We start from the raw sequence: 21153 nt of genomic DNA on the forward strand, positions 1-21153 counted from the left end.
GCAGGAACTAATGAAGTGTTTATTCAAAATTTATCTTCACGGCTTAATTCTGAATGCATTCTTAGTAACTGACCATCAATTTGATAACATCCTCTTAAAAGCTGCTTGTCAGGTCCACCGAGAGCAAGTCTCCTATAATGTCCACATCAAAGAATTCAGTTCATATAACACTCATGTATGGGAATTTCCTTCCACTGTGAACAGGCTGCCAGGAATGTGCCATTTTTGTCTTATCTGTTGAACATTTGATTCAACAGTTAGTTATTGGGTGCCAGGCACAATATTGAGGGCAGAGTAGAAATTGGTGCTTCAGTAGGATGGCAGAGAAGAAAGCTTTCAAGATGGTGTGTTCAGACATGGTTAATTTAGGATATGTGAGTAACTTTGAATGGGTGAGACACCACATTAAGAAGAATAAGGAATGGGGTTCTGGGAGAATACTGCGCAAGCAGGGAGAGGTTCAGATCAAGAAGAAGCTAGTATGCCGTGTCAAGGGATTGCCACAATCCTAAAGGAATGGTAAGCCGCAGAATAATTTTAAGCAGGAAAGTGACAGTATGAGATTTGTATTTCGTAAAAATTGTATTTTGTAAAAATTACTGTGGAAGCTACATGGAGAAGCTTGGAAATCAAATAGATCTGTCCTGCAATTTTTACCCATTAGGTTGTTTCTGGCCTCTCTACTCTAGTTAGTACTCTATTTTTCTTTCCTTCCATCAACACCAAACTGTCTAAATTATATTAATGGTATACTTCTAATTTGTTTTCTTCTTTAGGACTGTCCTGATTCTTCTTGTTTTTTTTTTTGTTCCTCCATGTCAATTTTTAAAATCAGCTTACCAAGTTTGACAAATATCTGTTGGGATCTCAATTGGAATTGTATTTAATTTATAGATCTATTTGGGAACGATTAATATGTTCACTAGATTTGCAATATGCCATACCTGTCTATTCATTTTAAAGTCTCTTAGATGCCTTTCAATAAGCTTGGTAATTTTTCTCCTTGAAAGCTTTACACATCTTTCCCTAAGATATAATTTTATATATATTTGCAATTATAAATGAATTTTTAAAAATAATTAGTTTCTGATATTGCTAGATCATTCCTATCATTGATAAACTCTCTTATTTGTAGGTTCTTTTGGCTTTACAGTATAGAATATGTTATCATCCACAGATAAAAGGAATTTGGTGAGCTTGTTTTTCCTTTTAACTTCATGTATCTTTTATTTCTTTGTATTTTGCAATAAATAAGAACCTCTGCTGAAATGTTGAGTATGGGTGCTGAGAGTCAAGCCTTTTCCTGATCTGAGAGGGAAAGCATATAATTTTTCATTATTAAGATGCTTGATGTAAAAATTTTGTACTTGCCTCTCATCAGGTTACCAAGTCCCCTTCTCTTCATAGTTTACTGAGTTTATATGATAAATATATGTTGAATTTTATTGATTTTTTTCTTGAACCTATTAAAATGATCTTATGGTTTTTCAGTATTTTTCAATAATTCTGAAAAAATTCTAAGCCATTTTTAAAATATTGTCTGTTACCCCTTTCCCCATTTTCTGTAATATGTCCTTATGAATTATATTTTATATCTTTTAGACATTTACGCTGTACTCTTCATATCTTTTTCTTAAATTCTATCACTTGGTATCTCTGAATTGTAAAATTTCTCTTTTATATAATTTCTCCAGACCTTTATTCCAATTCACCAGTTTTCTCTTTAGCTATATATAACCCATGTATCTGGTTGTGGTGTTTTTAAATGTATTTATTCTAATTTTCATATCTGGAAGTTCTGTGAGATTTTAATTCAAAATTACTCATTCCTTACTCATATTTGAGCTTCACTTTTGCTTATTTTGACTTATATTTTTGAAATTCAGTATCTGGAGCTTTTGCAAATTTATTTTCTTTTTCTTTTTTATCTTCTAGTGGTCCTCATTTCAATTAATTTTAGGGCTCAGCATTTATTTTTGCTTTCAGTCAATTATGATGATGCATTTTAAAACACACTTTTGAAATTTTATCCAGCATTCTAGTTGTTTTAGTCTAGAGGGTTGTTCTTGGCTAGCTATCCCACTTCTAACAGGGAAAAATCTCCCTCAGGTTTTATTTTTTAACTTCTCATGCTGATAACTTGCTTAATTTGCTTGCATTCTTTCCATTTATTTATTTATTTATTTATTTATTTATTTATTTATTTAATTATGTTATGTTAGTCACCATATAGTACATCATTAGTTTTTGATGTAGTGTTCCATGATTCATTGTTTCCATATAACACCCAGTACTCCATGCAATACGTGCCCTCTTTAATACCCATCACCAGGCTAACCCATCCCCCCCCCCAAAACCCTCAGTTTGTTTTTCAGAGTTCATAGTCTCTCATGATTTATCTCTCCCTCTGATTCCCCCCCTTCATTTTTCCCTTCCTTCTCCTAATGTTCTCCATGCTATTCCTTATGTTCCACAAATAAGTGAAACCACATGATAATTGACTTTCTCTGTTTGACTTATTTCACTTAGCATAATCTCCTCCAGTCCCATCCATGTTGATGTAAAAGTTGGGTATTCATCCTCTGTGATGGCTGAGTAATATTCCATTGTATATATGGACCACATCTTCTTTATCCGTTTGTCTGTTGAAGGGTATCTCGGCTCTTTCCACAGTTTGGCTATTGTAGACATTGCTGCTATGAACATTGGGGTGCATGTGCCCCTTCTTTTAACTACATCTGTATCTTTGAGGTAAATACCCAGTATTGCAATTGCTGGGTCATAGGGTAGCTCTGTTTTTAACTGTTTTTTCATAATTAAAAGCTATTAAACTTATAAAGTTGCTTCTGAGTATAGTTTTTCTTGCATCTGGTCTGTTTTGCTATATTATGTACTTGTTCTTGCTATTTTTTATATAGGCACCAAAAAAAATTAAAGATTTTTTTTTTTTCCAGAAGTTTGGAATCTAGGCATTGTGGTTTGAAGATTTAAACATTTGCTATTGAAGTTGGATTAGAAAATATGACCTATACAATTTCTGCTTTTGGAGATTTATTGAGAATTTTTGTGGTCTGCTAGATAAATCCTATTTATAAAAATTCTGTGGCTGCCCTGAAACATAGCTTGTTCTTTCAGGGTGCACAATCCAATATGTATATTAATTCAACATTGTTAATATTATCATTAAAATTCTTTATTTTCTTATTCATTTATACATGATTTGGCAACTTTTAAATAAAATTTTTCCAAGCATTTGTAAATTTCTAAATATTCCTCTGCTTTTTTTCCTAAGAAGATGATATATATGTATATACATACATACACATCTATATATATGTGTACACACAGATTTTTATATATATGTATGTATATAAACATGTGTATATTCTATATTATTTGACTGATACAGGTTCTTTACTGGTATGGATTGTTAGGAAGGAACTTCCATTTCCCTGGCCTCATCGTTCCATGTGTTGGGTCTTTGTTACTGTAATTCTCCTGCCCAGCCTCACCATGCCCATGGGAGGAAGAGTGAGCTAATGGAATGTTGAATTGGAAGGTGGACTTAGTCATGTTCTATTAGTCACCTTCTTTGTTTAGAGTCATCCTTCCCAAAGGACTCATTGATTCTTGTCCATACTGTAGATAAAAAGGGTAGGCTTTCCATATGTCAAACTCCTGAATATTTTTCTCAGTTCCAAACTCATGAGGAAAACTTCTTAGACTGTGTACTGCACTCCCTCAATTAATATTTTAAAATTATTTTGTTCCTCTTTTCATTTCCTTTGTTTGCTTTAAGAAATCTTTATCCATTCTTTAATATTTTTATTATTTTGCTTTAGATTTGCCTTATGTAAGCAATATATCATTGCTTATTGTATTAGTATATAGTAAACAGTTTTTTAAAGTTTTTTTTTTAAGATTTATTTACTTATTTTAGAGAGAGAGAGAGAGAAAGCATGTGAGTGGGGGGTGAAGGGGCAGAGGGAGAGGGAGAAAGAGAATCTCAAGCAGACTCCCTGCTGAGCATGGAGCCTGATGTAGGGCTCAATCTCATGACCCTGGGATCATGACCTGAGCCAAAATCAAGAGTTGGATGCTTAACTGACTGTACCACCCAGGTGTTCTTAACATTAGTGTTTTTAAATACGAACCTCATATTGTTTTCCTTTTGATAGGATAACTCATCATATTAATCATATTAATTATTGTAACTGATGCTTTCATTTGCTCTCTTCTGTAAGTTTAAATTTTTATGCTTCAATGATATCCCTTTCCATTTTACTATGTGGAAGAGATTTTCACTCACGTTTTCTGTATGTATTTTTTATTGGGGCTTACTTTTAGTCTTTAAAAATATTACTTACGTTTCGGGGCGCCTGGGTGGCTCAGTTGGTTAAGCAACTGCCTTCAGCTCAGGTCATGATCCTGGAGTCCCGGGATCGAGTCCCTCATCGGGCTCCCTGCTCGGCAGGGAGTCTGCTTCTCCCTCTGACCCTCCTCCCTCTCATGCTCTCTGTCTCTTATTCTCTCTCTCTCAAATAAATAAATAAAATCTTTAAAAAAAATAAAAAAAATATAAAAATATTACTTACGTTTCTTAGATTAAATAATTAAATGTCACTCTCTCTGACAAATGACAGATGACATTTAACATGCTTTCTTGCCTCTCTATGAATCCTCTTGCCTCCCTAACCACTGTGCTCTCCATTCTTCCATTTCCCTCAACATCTCTGCCACCTCCTCTGTTTACAGAGTATGATCACAGTTTTCATACCTGACCTTTTTCATTTAAATCCTATATTTATATTACATAGATTTGAATGTCAAACTTTTTTGAAGGAATTTATGAAATATTGTTTATAGCATTGTGTGGAATTATTAGATCTCTACTTAGCTGGTTTCAAAGACAATTGTCAGAATTTTGATTCTATTGTGCTGTTAATGTTAGCCTAACAATTGTAAGCTACACAAACCTGTGGCGGGTATATTCACCTATGTAAACAATCACCCCTAAACAATATATTACTTTGTTTAGCTTATTTCTGAACTTTATATCAACAATCTCATATTGTGTATCTTTTTCTATTTTTTCTTTAGTTTAGTACTATATTTTTGGGATTCATCCAGACTGATTCATGTAGATATTATATATTTATTTGCATTTACATAAATAAGTCTATTATAGTGTTGATGAACAATTTAGTGTTGATGAGCATTTGGCTTGTTTTTAGTTTTGTTGCTATTAGAAAGAATGCCTCTATAAACATTCGGGTACATAGCCTCAGATTTACATGTATCCATATGCAGGGAATGTACCCCACATAGAAATTGCCAGGTCATAGAGTACGTACATGATCAACTTTAGTAGTGATATGAAATTGTTTTCCTAAGTTATTGTTCCAATTTATGTTTTCCTCAACAGCATGTGAGAGTTTTTTTATACTATATTCTCACAAAAACATATGTTAAAATTTATATTGTTGCTAATCTGTTCATGTGAAATGATGCGTGATTATGGTTTTAATTTATATTTACATCGTAACAAAAATGACATTGGACATCTTATTATATGTTTATGATCCACTAGACTTTCCTCTTCTGTGAAGTGCCTATCATGTATCTTTTCATATATTATAGGATTTCTTGATTTTTTTATATAAATGTTCTTAATATTTTCTACATATTTAATCCTTGTTGGCTTTATGTATTTCAATACCTCTCTCAGTTTGTGGCTTTCCACTTTGTTCTCTTTCATAAAAAAAAATGTTTATTTTAATATGATATGAAATATGTCATTGTCTTTATAGTTTTCATTTTCCTGTTTAGGTTAATGAAAGTTTCCCTACCAAGGGTCAGATAGATAGTCTCCTACATTGTGTTTTAGAGGTTTTTAATGATTTGCCTTTCATAATTACATCCTCAATTTATCTGGAAGTGATTTTGTTTATGTTGTGAGGTAGAGTTTCATTTCCTTTTGTTTTTTATTCATGAAAACTAATTGCTCCCAAGCCATTTATTTAAAGGTTTATTTTTCTCCCTACTGATCTGCAATATCTTCTCTTTCATTTATCAGAATTCTGTATACTCATGGATCTGTTAGAGGGCTCTCTGTTTTGTTTTAGTTTTATATTTGTCTATTGTTGCACTGTTTCATAATATCATGTATATATAACTATATACAGTATCATGTATATATAGTTTTATATATAATATATATAGTTATATAGTTATATTGTGATAGCTGATGGTGTATATCGCCCACCTGATTTGATTTTTTTCTTTAGAATTTTTTTATGTTATCAATGTCAATTTTATAGTTAACTTACGAAGTTTCATGAAAACCTGAGCTTGATTTTTAGTCAAATTCTAATGAATCTGTGTTTTGTTTTGAGGGTAATGACATCTTTAAAACATCTCTGAGTATGTTATGCCTCTCCATTTAAGTAGGTCCTCTTTAATGTATTTAAGTAATTTTTATGTATATTTTGTTAAGTTTGTCCTCAATACATTTATATTTTGTTGATATTCTAAGTATTATTGTTTTTCCTAATTGGATTTACTCTTTTTGCTGGGTTACAGCAATACAATTTAATTTGGTATATTGATTTTATATCTACTTATCGTGATAAACTCTTATTTATTCTATTATCTATACGTCCTTCTGGATTTGGCATATAGGTGATGACATCATCTTGGAATAATGCCATTTTTAATTCTTCTTGTCAAATACATTTACTGCTAATTTTTTCTTGGTCTTATTGTCCCAGGCTGGCTAGGAAAAGTAATGAAAGGGGTCGTCCTTGTCTTAGCTGATTTTAAAGGAAATATATTTACATTTCATCTACGTGTATGATACTTGCTGTAGTTTTTCATAGGTGCCCTTTGTCAGCTAAATATATCTCTGGCTTGCTAAGATATTTCATATAGAAATGTTTGATCAATTTGGATAACTTCATATTCTTTCATAATATTTTAATGCTCTTTTCATTTCTTTAAGTATATTAACATGTTATTATTCTATTTGGGATATTTCCAATATTTGTATTATCTAACTTTGTAGTTTGTTGTTTTTCTGTTAGTGGCTTCCTCTCCCTTTTGTGCACTGGATTTTTGATTGAGATTTAATGTTTCTTGAATATCACTTATAAAAATTTTTGAGGCCTGTATTTAAACTGTTTTCTACAGAGAATATTGTTTTTTCTTCTGTTAGCTTCTAAGGGGCCAGTCACCCTAGATCTATATTACACTAACTTTTCTACTTAGCATTTCTTACATACAGGTAGTATGAATCTAGCCCCAAATCTACATGAGAGAACCTTATAGGAATTCTCAGAAATAATTTTCTTTCCTACAATTGTCTTCCCTTGCCTCATCGCCCTGTTTCAAGATGGGGACAGGAATAGCAGGATAACTCTTTGTTTGTGGGTCACCCTTTTATTGCCCCCCCCTTTATGACACAGAGTGTCACTAATGTGAGTTCCCATACCAAATGGGGGCCTAGTTTTTGTATCCAGAATCCTAGGATTGTCAAGTGAAAACCAGATTCCACACCTTCAGAGAGTAGCTGGTCAGGGCTACCTTGCCCCACAGAATAGCAGTTTTGGGCATTTTTAGACTTCTAATTTGTGTTTCTTATATTGCTATAAGCTTAGCCATGCTGTAAAGGACATATTTTCACATTCTATCTAGCTTCTAGCAATTTTAGGTGTTTAATGCTAGGAGGGGTTTTTCTTTTCTTTTCAAAGATTTTATTTATTTGACAGAGAGAGCACAAGCAGAAGGAGAGAGAGGGAGAAGCAGGCTCCCTGCTGAGCAAGGAGCCTGATGTGGGACTCAATCCCAGGACCCTGGGATCATGACCCGGGCCGAAGGCAGCCGCTTAACTGACTGAGCCACCCAGGCGTCCCTAGGAGGGGTTTTTCTACACATCTGGCGTGGTTGATGGTAGGAAATAACGTCACCAGCTTTCTTTGCATCACAGTTGGTCATCTTTATAATGCACCTTATTGTTTTTCCTCTTGTCTCTTCATCTCAGCCTCTTCTCTCTTTATAATTTTGTGGTACCATTTTTGTGGAGGAAATGTCTTCTTGTTTCATGTTAAATATGTTAAAAACATATTCTAACATTTTCTCCCTTTTGCTGTGGCCAATCATTTAAATAGTATATTCATCTTCAAGTTTTATTTTTAAATGTGCTTTTTTTTTTCTTGCTCTAGTGCATATTTGAGAATTTGCTTAGCTCCCCACCCCACCCCCAACTGCGGATCTCTTAATGTGCAAAGTTCTGATTTGATTTGAACTGATGCTTCCTAGCAGACAGGTCATAGTTTAAGTGCTCCACTGGTTCGTTGTCTTCCTGATTTCTGCTTGGATGCATTTCCTAGGCCAAAGTGCAGAGCATGCCTATGGTCACAGCTATCCTCCTCCTTCCTGTGTCTAGCAGGATGAACCAAATATAATTTACAAGATCTACTTTAGTTCCTCCTCTACCTCTAGTCCCTGATACTATAGTATTTGGAGCCAGTGAAACATGGTCTGGTTCTAGTACTCTTCTCATTTTTTTTCTGTCCTACATATAAACTTTTGAATTGTAAAAACATACCCATTGAAATGCAATGGACCAGTGGCTAAAGGAGGGTAGGATGAAAATAAGGGACTAATACTCTGACTGCCTTCAAATTTGCAGCCATATACAGAGGGGAAATTGTCCATTTCTGCCTTTGTAGATTCTGGAAGTTTCTGAGCCAAGAAGTAGAAACTGAGAGAGAGAAAATTCTCTGTTTTCTTTCAGGCAGGCAAGGCTGTTTCTTCTTTGAAACTAAGCTAGGTACATCATTGTGGTTTTGTTTTGTTCGTTTGTTTGCTTGCTTGCTTTTTCCTAACTCTCTGAGTTTTTTATTTGTTGAAATTCCTTCTGAAGATTGGCTTTGGGTCTGTTTTAGGTTTCAGAGGCGTTGCAGCAATTGTTTTTTTCTTTGTCTTCAAGTCATATTTTTTCGGGAAAGTTCATGTCAGAGGTTGATGGCCGTATGCTATTTTAATTCTAACTGTATTTTTTGAGCAAAGTGATATGAAGCCTTAAAGGCATGATATTCATAGATTATTTTTTCTCACCATGACTGACAAAATTTGCAAATATAAATTCAGTTGGCTATGCTTCACCTTGGAAGAAAGAGAGATCCATTATCTCCTTACTCTTCTCAGGGAGCTTTTAATCATTGCTTCTGGGCTAGATTTTTTTAAAGAAAGATATAATTCAAAACGTCCTACTCTATACAGAGAATTTGAGCCTATAGACTTGAATGTATTAGGAGAGGCTAAAGTCTAGTAACAAACAGACCGAAACTTGCAGTGAGTCAACAAAAAAAGTTTAATTCTCACTCATCTAATAGTCCATAATGTTTCAGATCAGTGAAAGATTAAGAGTGAAATAAGCGAAGCCGGTAGGGTAGCCTTCTGCATACAATCAATCGGGGGCTCGATATAATGGTAGCTTTGTTCTCTTCAACAGGAATCTGTCAAGGTCACCCTGAGGGTTACTATCCCTGTTAGCCAGAAAGTGGAACAAGCAAGGAAGAATGCATGGGAAGTTGTTATAAACCAAGCCTGCAAGGGGCCCAGGGCACATCTGCTCATATTTCGCTCACTGGAAGGCAGTCACAGTGCCAGAACTAACCCCTATGCAGGCTAGACACTGTAAGGCAAGCAGCGGATGCAGGAAGGATATAAAAACAGATTTTGATAAATAGCTTGAAATTTCTATCACATGGGCAATCTAGAAAATTTTATCAGGACAATGGACTCTTGGAGTTACATAACTTGCCTCCAAAAAAATTCATAAATCATCAGATTCATCTATTTCCTGTGGGGCTGTGCAGAACAGCTCATGAGAGGCTTTAGCAAAGATTGCATCTGCACGTGAATTGCCTTGAGCTTCAGAGAGCTTTTGATATCCACAAAGAACAATAGAAGGGTTTGCAAAACCAGTATGTTCACAAGTATGAAACAGCATTAACAAGCAGAACATTTGTGAACTTCACCTAATTACTGATACACCCCCTCCGCCCTATCATGGAAATGTACACTAGCTGGTTGCACTAAATGCGGAAACATTCTCAATATCTGTTCTAGGTACAGAATGCTGATTTGTTTAGACTAGGAAGAAAGTATGATTTATTACAGAAAAGAATTAATACGCATTAAGCTTATATGTTTCATTATGTTATATAAAAACTTAGAAATTTTACCCAAATTCTTAACTCTTAACTCTGAGACACTGAGAACTGGGCATAAGATATTAATTGCCACCAAACCACTTTTAACTTTTTGCTAAACTGAATGAACTATGATCTTACGGCTATAAGAGCAGGGCAGTAAATTTTAAACATGAAACGACAGAGTGTACTAAATAAAGCTTTATCTGCATTCATTTTATCTATGAAAACCATAGCTGTTTCATGTCCCCAGCATGGTGGTGGGCTTCCCCTACGCCCCCTTATTTTTGGTTTTGTTTTTATTTGCTTGTTTTTTGCACTGCTGTTAACCTTACTGTGTAGCAGCAAGAAGACAGCCTACATGACACTGAGCCTTCATTACACTCACTATTAAACAAAAGCTCTCATTTCAGACAATATGTGAACAAACTTATTTTAAGTGTAGCATCATTCCTCAGGATTATTTATTGTGATTGTTTTATCTATTCACTGAGAATCCTAATTTTCTCAGTTCTTCACTTGATTTCAGTGGCAGCCATTCTGACAGCTAACACCTGTGCCTATTCTGGTTATTCAAATCTTTCCCTCATTGCACACAGCAATCCTGTCTCCTTACCCTTCAGAGTATACTATCTTTCGGAAAGTCTCTGGGGTTTACACAGTTTACTGAAAATAATTAAATTCCATTTTGATTTACATAAAGTCAGGAGGGTATAATGAAATAACCTCAGACCTAGAATCAGGATTTCAGGATTCCTTTCTGAGTACTTCTGTAAACTCTATGATCTAATTTCCACAGCCGTCTGAACCCACATGCATAGATCCATAGGATGAGGGAGCCAGGGTGATTTTACAGTTATTATCACCTACAGAATTCCATGTGTCCATTCATTCATTCATTCATTCGAACAGACATTTACTACCAGACACTGTGCTGAGTATTGGGAGTAATAACGTACACTAAAACTTTTCATATATTAACTGGGATAATACTTATACCCCTCCACTTTTTTTTTTTTAAGAATTTATTTATTTATTTATTTGACAGAGAAAGAGAGGGAGAGAGCAAGAGCGAGAGAGCACAAGCAGGGGGAGCAGCAGAGGGAGAGGGAGAAGCAGGGAGCCCGCCGAGCAGGGAGCCCGACGTGGGGCTCGATCCCAGGGCCCTGGGATCATGACCTGAGCCCAGGGCAGACGCTTAACCGCTGAGCCACCCAGGTCTCCCCCACCCCCCACTTAATAGTTGAAGATACTGACATACACAAAGCTTAATAATTTGACCAAGCTCACATAGTAGCAATAAGCGGCAGAGCTAGAATTCAAAGCCAGGGTGACCAGCCCCAGAGCCTGCCCTTCTAACCACTGTGCTATACTACCTGAACCACAAAGGTGAGTAAGAGGAGTGTCCCTCCTGAAAGTGCTGACAGGCCACAGAGGCCACAGAGTGAGGTACATATGTAGACATATAGGGTGACGTGACCAATGCTACACACAAATATTTCCAGTACAGAAAGTTGTTTGTCTTGTGCTATCCACTTTATTGTTTTACATATAACACTTAAACCTCAGAACAAATCTTTAAGGTAAGTGTAATTATCTCATTTTTTATGTAAGGAAACTGCCCCAGAGAGGTTAACTAATTTTCCCAATACTCCAAAGTGACTGAGCAGGGATTAGAAATCATGTTTAATTCCAAATCCTATTTCCGTTAGCCTTTATCACACTCCGTTGCATAAAGAATCCTTATTTTGAAATTCTCTGAAGTTTATTTCTCCATTGTTGTACTGATTCTTTACACAAAATTAAAATTTTAGAGTAAAAGAAAAACAAGTTTGCCTGAATTTGACAACAGCGCATGAGAGAACAACGTCTCAAAGTTCATACCTTCTCAAAGAATTCACAAAGTAAAATGATGAGATTCTCTAGAATATTTGACACTGAAGCCAAATGGTTGCTTTTAGCCTTTGTTCCCTGCCTGCTGGGAATTGAATCCATGCAGTCCCTACAATCTGGATACTTGGATTAAAGAAACATATCAGAATTTTGGAATTAGTGGATGTCATAGAGATATGATTCCCTCATTTTACAAATAGGGGGATCAACAGGTAGAAGTTTAAATTCTCCGTCCAAACTTAATATGATCAGTTAAGTAACTGAGTTAAAAAACAGAATTCATATCTTCTGCCTTTCTGTCTCACACTCATTTTGTTAATCTCCAAACATAAATGTAAATTAAAAAAAAAAGTTTTTACACACTTGCTTTTAGGTAAATATAATATAGAGTGAAAAACTGAGTATGGGGAATTCATCCACTCTTATCTAATCTTCCCTCTTAGGTACCCACCCTCCTTCATATTCCCTTTTCTGGTCTCTGCCAGCTCACTGCAGCCACCAGACCAAGCAGTGTCTTGTGCCTGACTCCTACAGGACTAAGCAAAAAAGGACATAGATTCAGGAATCTATGTATTTAAAATGTTTCCAAGATGATTAAATACGATTCATTGCTGATTTCTATTATATACATGAGAAGTTCTTTCAAAAACTGGTTTATTATGATTATATATATGGGTAGAAATAATGGGAAAGAGAGGGGAGGAAACCAAAAAATAAAAATAAAGATAATGAGAAAGAGTAGTAATGTGTGAATGATGGTGAGAAAGCAAGTGAGAAAGAACATGAAAAGGAAGAAAAGGAATGAGTGGAGGCATGTGGCAGAACATGCTCCCTCCAGTGTGCAAAGCAAGTTTCCCCACGATTTGGTTCCTTTAGTTCCAAATTTGTCTCCCACGACTCTACTACTTTTTTTTTTTTAAGATTTATTTATTTATTTATGTATTTATTTGAGAGAGAGAGAGAGTGCGCATGAGCATGGTGGAGAGGGAGAGAGAAACTCAAGCAGACTCTATGCTGAGTGCAGAGCCTGAACACCCTGAAATCATGACCTGAGTCAAAATCAAGAGTCGAGGCTTAACCAACTGAGCCACTGAGATGCCCCTATATTCCCTTTATTTATACTATTTCTACCATATTAATCACTCCCCTTTCACTCCCTTCACATACACATACATATACACAAAATACAAATATGTTCAACAACAGACTTAAAAATACTTGACAGTTCCTGCAAAGTTTAATCTTAATGAGAGGGAAAAGACCCCAAAACCTTAATGAGTATGTCAGAGAATACACATGTAAGTGTGTGTATATATTTGTCCCTTTCCTGATTGTCACCACTTTTCATCACTTTGGCATGAAATCATTTTCAACCCAGAGCATTTCCATCCTGTTAGAAATTGCTCTCTTACTCCTAGTTGATAATCAAACTCTATTATACCTATTATTTTATATATATATATATATTTTTTGAACTGATAAATGCCAACTTAGAAATAGCTGTAAACAAAATAAAATAAACAGACTCGTCTAGCAAAAAGTTTTGCTTGGGTATTAAAGCAAGGATATTGTTCCATCTTTCACTTTCAGGAAAAAAAGAGGAATAATAAAAATATGCACAGTTGCTTACTGCAGATGCACTTTGATTTTCCATGAACAAAAGGGTAAAAGATCAGTCATAGACCCTTAATACTAAAACTCTCAATACTAAGATAAAAGTATGGGAGAATACATTTAAGTTAAATTGGGAAGCACACTCATTAAGTAAAAATAGCCTCATTAAGTAAAAATAGTCTTGGCACACTAGTCATTAATTGAAGTGTATGTCTAAGATTTAAAACAAAGGACCAATTATGCCTCCTTCAATAGAAGAAATCATGTATTCCTTAACTGCATGTTTAATAACATAGTTTTACTTCAACTGAGGAATTATATAAGCCATAGAATTAAATCTGAACTTTTTACGCCATGGAAGTCCGAAAGTGAAAAGAACAGGTTTAATTCTTAGATTTTTTTTTTTTTTTAAGATTTTATTTATTTATTTGAGAGAGCGAGAATGAGAGAGAGTACATGAGAGGGGGGAGGGTCAGAGAGAGAAGCAGGCTCCTCGCCGAGCAGGGAGCCCGATGCGGGACTCGATCCCGGGACTCCAGGATCATGACCTGAGCCGAAGGCAGTCGCTTAACCAACTGAGCCACCCAGGCGCCCCAAATTCTTAGATTTTTATGTTGTTCTATTGAGGAGAAAAGTTTTATTTAAAAATATGTTTTCTGAAAAAAAATATGTTTTCTGGGTGATTATCCATATGTTTCTCATATTCAATGCTCAATACCTATAGGGATTTTTCCTTCAGATTTCTTTGTTCCTCATATCTCTGTTAGCTAGAGTTGTTATTTAAAGTCTTTGTTTTGCCTTTGCCATGACAAAACAGGAATCATCCAAGTATACTCTGTAGATGTAGGAAATAAAAATATTTAAATATATTTCTTAATATTTAAATGTATCTCTGAATACCTCCATCATCTCATAGCTATTCTTTGATTGTGAAGCTGGATCTATATCTGCCTATGACAATTCATCCACTCTTATCTAATCTTCCCTCTTAGGTACCCACCCTCCTTCATATTCCCTTTTCTGGTCTCTGCCAGCTCACTGCAGCCACCAGACCAAGCAGTGTCTTGTGCCTGACTCCTACAGGACTAAGCAAAAACTGCTGTTTCTGTGTGAGACTTCCCTTTCCTTGATTTTCTTTAAAAAAAAAAAAATCTGTCCAATTCCATTTTATCCTCAGATTTCATCAGGATCAGGCCTCTTAGAAGCCTTCCATGATACCCCAAGGCTGCATCTTGTGCCTTTCTGATAGCCTTGTGTAGTACTTAATGATGGTTTATCAAAGCACTTACCACACTATAACTATGTGTCTCTCTTATCTTTCTCCTTTCCTTCAAGACCAATATCCCAGGCCCTAAAACCTTGATAATGTCATGGTAAGCAATAAGTAAATATGTAAATAAATATATCTATCAATGCAGATTTACTGAAGTGCTTCATTATTACTCTAGAAATGGCATATGAATTAGTACTTTATTTAACGGACAACAATATGCATTTTTTATGCTCTGCCTTGTTTCAGATAAATGTTAACTAGCTTATAATAAAACATAAAGTACGGGACAGTAGCCTAAATCATAAGCAAATGTGAAAGATGAGGTAAATGTAAAGTAAAGGTAGAGGCATAAAATGGAGACAGAAATAAAAGCTAACGTGGTAATTAGGAATTCAAATAATACTCATTTTTCTTCTGGTTCCACAATAGTATCTTACCCATTCCAACTCTGAATGCTGGGATTTTCTCTTTATTTGAGGTGATATGTACTTGTCTGTCATCTGCAATTTCTTACAGTCTTAAGTCTGAGATGTCTGCCTAACTTCCAAGGTTTTGGAGATAACTTATGAATAGACTAAAAAAACTGGTCATTTCCCTAGAAAGCTTCCTCCTCCTCCTCCCTCTCCCCAGTGGCCCCTCATTTCAAGCTTTGATACAATTGTACTAAGTTACACTAATTGGTACATTCTTTCCCACATGTTTGGAGCTAGTTATATTGGAAGATAAAGTGCACATTTGCATAAATGAATATGTATAAGATGCAAAATAATGCACAAATATGTGCCTATGATTTATTGGATGAAAACTTAGTTCACAGTACACCCAAAAATATCTTTACTGTTTGACCATAGGAAGAAAATTCAATTCTATTTTACTAGAAATTGTGTGTGCAAAACAATTTCTGATACCAAATAAAATAATCAATATAAAATCTGACTGTCACGAGTGAAAATCGAAATAATGTCTAGATCTCTTTTACCTTAATCTGGTTGACTCTATTTTTTTCTGGTTAATTATCCTTCTTTTGTTCATGTCTGTTTTGTTCTTGAAAATAAGGGAAGTTATTAAATGTTTTAATCTCCTTGAACCTCAATTTTCTTATCTGCAAAAAAATGAAATTAGTCTTTCCTCTATTTGGGTGAAAGCACTCTATAAATGTCAGGTTATCTTTATTAAATCCACCTGAAAAATTTGGTTAAAAAATTGTATTGGAAGTAAATCACTCAACATACTATTTACTTATTGTCCTGGAAGAAAAAATGGAATCGTGGAGCAAACATAGTATTTTTTTTCTTCTGTCTAGTAGAATGGTTCACTAGGAGAACACCAATCTTTTTAATAATTCGCTCAATCAACGACTATTTTGGGGGGTGCCTCCTATGGACCGGGTGATGTACTATGTGATAAGAACACATCATTGTAAAAGGAAAGGAAAATCCCTTACTGCATAGAGCTTACATTCTAGAGTAAATATATCCAGAGAGAAAGAGAGAGAGAGAGATTTTTTCAACTGCCTACAATGAGCCAGACACCATATATGTACATCATTTCATTTAATCCTTACCCAAACCTTGATAATTATGTATTATTGCCCTAAATTACAGAATTGAAAATTGAGACTCATAGTGGTAAAGTGGTTTCCCAAGGTCTGAAAACCCATTAAATTATACAACAGGCTTTCAAATAAGTAATATCTAACCATAAGGCCCACTATTATCCAGAGTTACTACTAACTGAAAGAATACACATAAATAGTATGTAGAACAAACAGCCTGTCACAAGATCAGAGAACCCACTCCTTCTCCTGACACATTCATTTTGAAGGGCTAGGTCTTACAGGCTTTCCTGATTTCTAATACCTGGGATCCTGCTTCCCTAGAGAGATCTACATTATTTTATTAGTCTTTGATACTTTCTAAATTTTCCAGATTCTAGCTTTGGCTTCCAATGGGTCAACACTGCTGATTTTCTAGACTCTGGTCTCTCGTTTCCAAACCAGATTTTCATAGGTTTCTGTCTTTCCCAATTCAGTTGAACCTATTAGCTTTCTGGAACTCATTCATTCTTCCATTTTTAGTTAACAATTAAAATTATGGGACTAGAATCTTCTAGGCTGCTTCTATGAATGGAATCCAGATGCAATTAAAACAGAGAGTCTGTTCAACTCTAATCCACTAGCTCCCTCTGGCTTAGCTATTCAACTAGTTAAAAATTTGTTCTTTCTTGTTTTGTGTGTGTATGCGTTTTAATCTCTCAAGATCGGGTTATGATAAAGTTCACAACTCCTTTTTATTGTTTTTGTTTGTTTTCAATTTGACAAGAAAATTGTACACATACTTACATGTATATGTATGTAGATGTGTATATATATATGTTTACATAAATATAAATACAAATATACATTTATATGTATTATATGTATATATAATACAAATATAAATTTATATGTATATATAAAAGAATAAAAGAAAATATACAAAAGAGAAGGAGAATAATCACCTATAAAATCTCCCTACTCAGAAACAAGCTTTGCATAGAATCTTACTATCCTATAAACTTCTTCCTATCTATAGTAAGACTTTCTGTAAATAATTCAAAATTTGCTGATTTATTCAATCAAACAACTCGCCCAACCTATATAAGTCAATTATATTAATCATTCCACTAAATTGCTGTTTAATTAAATTGAATAGAAATCCACATCAAAGTGCTATAGGTAAAAAGTATGTGGCAAATAGGTTATTTATTGTATGCATGTGGTTTATATATATGTGTGTGTGTGTATATATATATATATATATATATGATATGTCAGACATTTTATATAAATAAAATATTAAACATTTCTAACTTGAAGGGAACCTAAATCTCTTTCTCAAATTAACTTACCACATAACCGAATCTACCAGAGCTTATGAAAATTTATTACATTTCATCTTGAACCCCATTTGGGAAAAGGGACAAAGTTTCTCTTCAAATTATAACTCACAAAGCTACTGCAATTCTATATGCACATCATATTGATTAATAACAGTGAAAAGAAGCTCTGCCTTCAACTTGGCACGATTCTGTCTTCAGGGAATCATCATGTTATCAGGAGATGTGCAGTTCCATGCTGGTAACATAGACCACTGTGCTCAATTTTGGGATTTGACAAACTGAAGTTTATTCAGTAGGCTTTGGCTAATTTCCTTTGGGAAATCAGTTCAGTAAAATCCATAGATAGGGCTCGATTTTTTATTTTTAAAGGGACAAATTCACAAAATTAACATTTTCCAAACCTCTTCACAACCAGGAACATATATAGGCATACACTTATACACTTACATGGCTTAAAAATCACTGTTATCTGTGTGACATAACCATTCCAAACTAAGGCAAAATTTAGGTCTTGACCAGAAGTCTGAACAGAACTCATCACTTACATAAAATATTGATTCCACAGGTGTAAATTTAATTAGCCAATCAATATTAAACACAATTCTTCATGGCATATTTAGGGAAAGGTGAGCTATTAAAGGTATAATTTGGGAAAGAGCAGAAGACAAAACTGTTTAAAATCATTAAAAAGTCCTGTTGGGTTCACTTTTTAAAAAGATGTGAGCTATGTTAATATAATGTTAGCACCAATATTTCCATTTATGACTGTACTTTATCTAACTGAAATTAATTCTTAAAAAAGATAGTCTGTAGTTATAATTTATTTTTTTAAGATTTATTTATTTATTTTAGAGAGAGAAAGAGAGAGAGAGTGTGTGGAGGGGGGAGGGGCAGAGGGAAAGGAAGAGAAAGAATCCCAAGTAGACTCCCTGCTGTGCTTGGAGCCCACCCTGAGATCATGACCTGCGTGGAAATCAAGAGTCCTACGGTCAACCAACTAAGCCACCCAGGCACCCCTGTAGCTATAATTTAAAAAGCACCTCCTTAACTTTTTTTTTTTAACTTTTCTTCTTTTCCTACCTGTTTTCCTTCTTTAATTAAAGTCGATTAACAAAGTCTTCTTTCCTACCTCTTCTTAGGTTTTTGGCACCCTACAAAGGCCACTGAAGCATCCCTTTCAGCTAATGGAATATCTCTAGGCTCTGCTTCAAACTTTCGTGCTCCTGTCCTGTGTTGAGAGATAATTCGCCATAAGTTTCTCCTGTTTCTGCACATCTTGGAAGCAGAGACACTGAACACTTGCTTTTGTTCCTATCTTTTTGAGAATGTTTGTAGAGTGAACATTCTTGAAAGACAGAAGTAGTTTTCCCCACGGAGCAAACAGCAGGTTTGTTTACAGTCCAGTATAATAAAGGTAAGTTCTCCCTCTGCAGCAAAGGGCAGGTTTGCTTCCTGCCATTATAAAAAAAAAAATGAATTTCCTAAGCTCAGGGAGCTTCAGCTATGACATAAACCCACTGTGTGTATACGTTTCACCTAGCCCTCATCATATCACCCTGTAGTAACTGGAGCTTGGGGACCTGATGCAAAAAATATGACGATACTCTGGCTACTGCTATCACTGTAAGTAACAAACGGCCCTTTGTCTCTGTTTTCTGTCAGCATCCATGAAACTGTGGCAGATCTTTCACAGTTCTTGACATTTTGTTTCCCCAGTTTCTGTCCTTCTGCTTTATAAGTAGATTCTCTTCTCCACCCAGATCCTTTAGATGTTGACTCATTTGGTTGGTATATTTTTCTTCTCAGTTTCTCTCACATGTCTGCCTCCTTAGTTGACTTTTCTGTCTCAGGTTCCCATTTTTCCAGGGAAAAAAAGAGGATCTGATTAAATGATAAGTGACAAGGAATTAAAGACAGAAGGATAAAAAGGATGAAAGAGAAAGTGTGAATACAAAGGAAATTATGGCTTATACATGGAGCATGGACCCAAACCCATACAACAGCTGGGTTTTTGATTCTATCCCTATTAGAGACATTGTTTTAGAGATGTATTGGGGCTGGGGGCTGGAGGGGCTGCATTACTGGGGGGGGGTGCCTTGCTTATCTGAGAGTTTGACTCTACCTTTTCATTTCTTAGTGTTTACTGCTAAAAATATTACTTCTTTACATCTTTTTCCAACCCTCCAACAATAAAATCAGTAGACTCCTATTCAGATAAATACAGTTAGTGATAAAATAATCAGGAATTTTTACTTGCTTATTATCTCTTATTTCAGCGAGTTCCAGAGGGATGAGCAGTAGTAGCCCCCTGCAACATGAGTCCCGAGAATCAGTAGAAACTTATTATAGATGTAGATTTCCAGGTCATATACCCCATAAATTCTGATTTAGTTGAGTTGATTTCCATTTTTGGTGAGCCTCTTGGGTGAATCTGCTAAAGTTTGTCTACAGAATATGAGAAACTCTACCCCAGAAACTGCCTCTTGATCCAGTAATATGAACATTTGTTCAGTCTCAAAGAGATAGTTCAACCCCAAATATATAGATTAGTCACAAATATTAGTTGATGGCAATGATTTGCCCTGGCAGACACTCCATTGCCAGGTGTGTTTCCATAGTTACTTTTTCGCCCATGAAATTGACAGATTCATATTAATATGGAAAAAAAACTACTTAGTTTAAGCATTTTGGAATATATTTGGAACAATTCCTTCTCCTTATGATATGTATATTACTAGCAATGGCCATATACAGAAAGGTATATAAGTGGAATGAAAAAAAATTGGAAGCTGTAGCTTATAAACACCTTTAGTAAAATACTGTTATCCAAAAAGTATCCTATTTGAGTAAGTTAAACAATGTGAAAACTTTTGAAAGACTAATAACGGGGTGTTTTTGAAGAGTACAGACTATTTCAGTCACTGCTATTGGGATCATAAGATATAAAATAGGATGTTAGTGAAAAACATCTTATATCAGTGTTTGAGATGCATGTAGAGAGGGTGTAACTTAATGGCATTCGTAGTTCTGCAGGTATCTCTTATTATTCTAACTCCCTAATAATGATGCTCATGGGAAAATTCTTGATTCATTTTCTCAATATTTTTCAAACCAAATAGAATTAAATAACCCAAGTAATAGAAATATCACCACAACAGCTCTTCTCCTTGAGTACAGACCAGCATATTTAATTTCCATCGAGTTTGATTGGGAGTTTCACACTTAAATTTAATCAGAACATACTCCAGGTGAAACTCACGAGAACAAAGAAAATGC

General features: G+C 34.9%; 1 protein-coding gene across 1 annotated transcript in view; it reads right to left on the reverse strand.

The window, feature by feature from the left end:
* The window catches only part of NEGR1 (neuronal growth regulator 1), an 861650-nt gene that overhangs the window by 256479 nt on the left and 584018 nt on the right, over nucleotides 1–21153 (reverse strand). The gene's annotated exons all lie outside the window — the stretch shown is intronic.

Source organism: Neomonachus schauinslandi, chromosome 4 (assembly GCF_002201575.2).
Source record: "Neomonachus schauinslandi chromosome 4, ASM220157v2, whole genome shotgun sequence".
Lineage (NCBI taxonomy): Eukaryota > Metazoa > Chordata > Mammalia > Carnivora > Phocidae > Neomonachus > Neomonachus schauinslandi.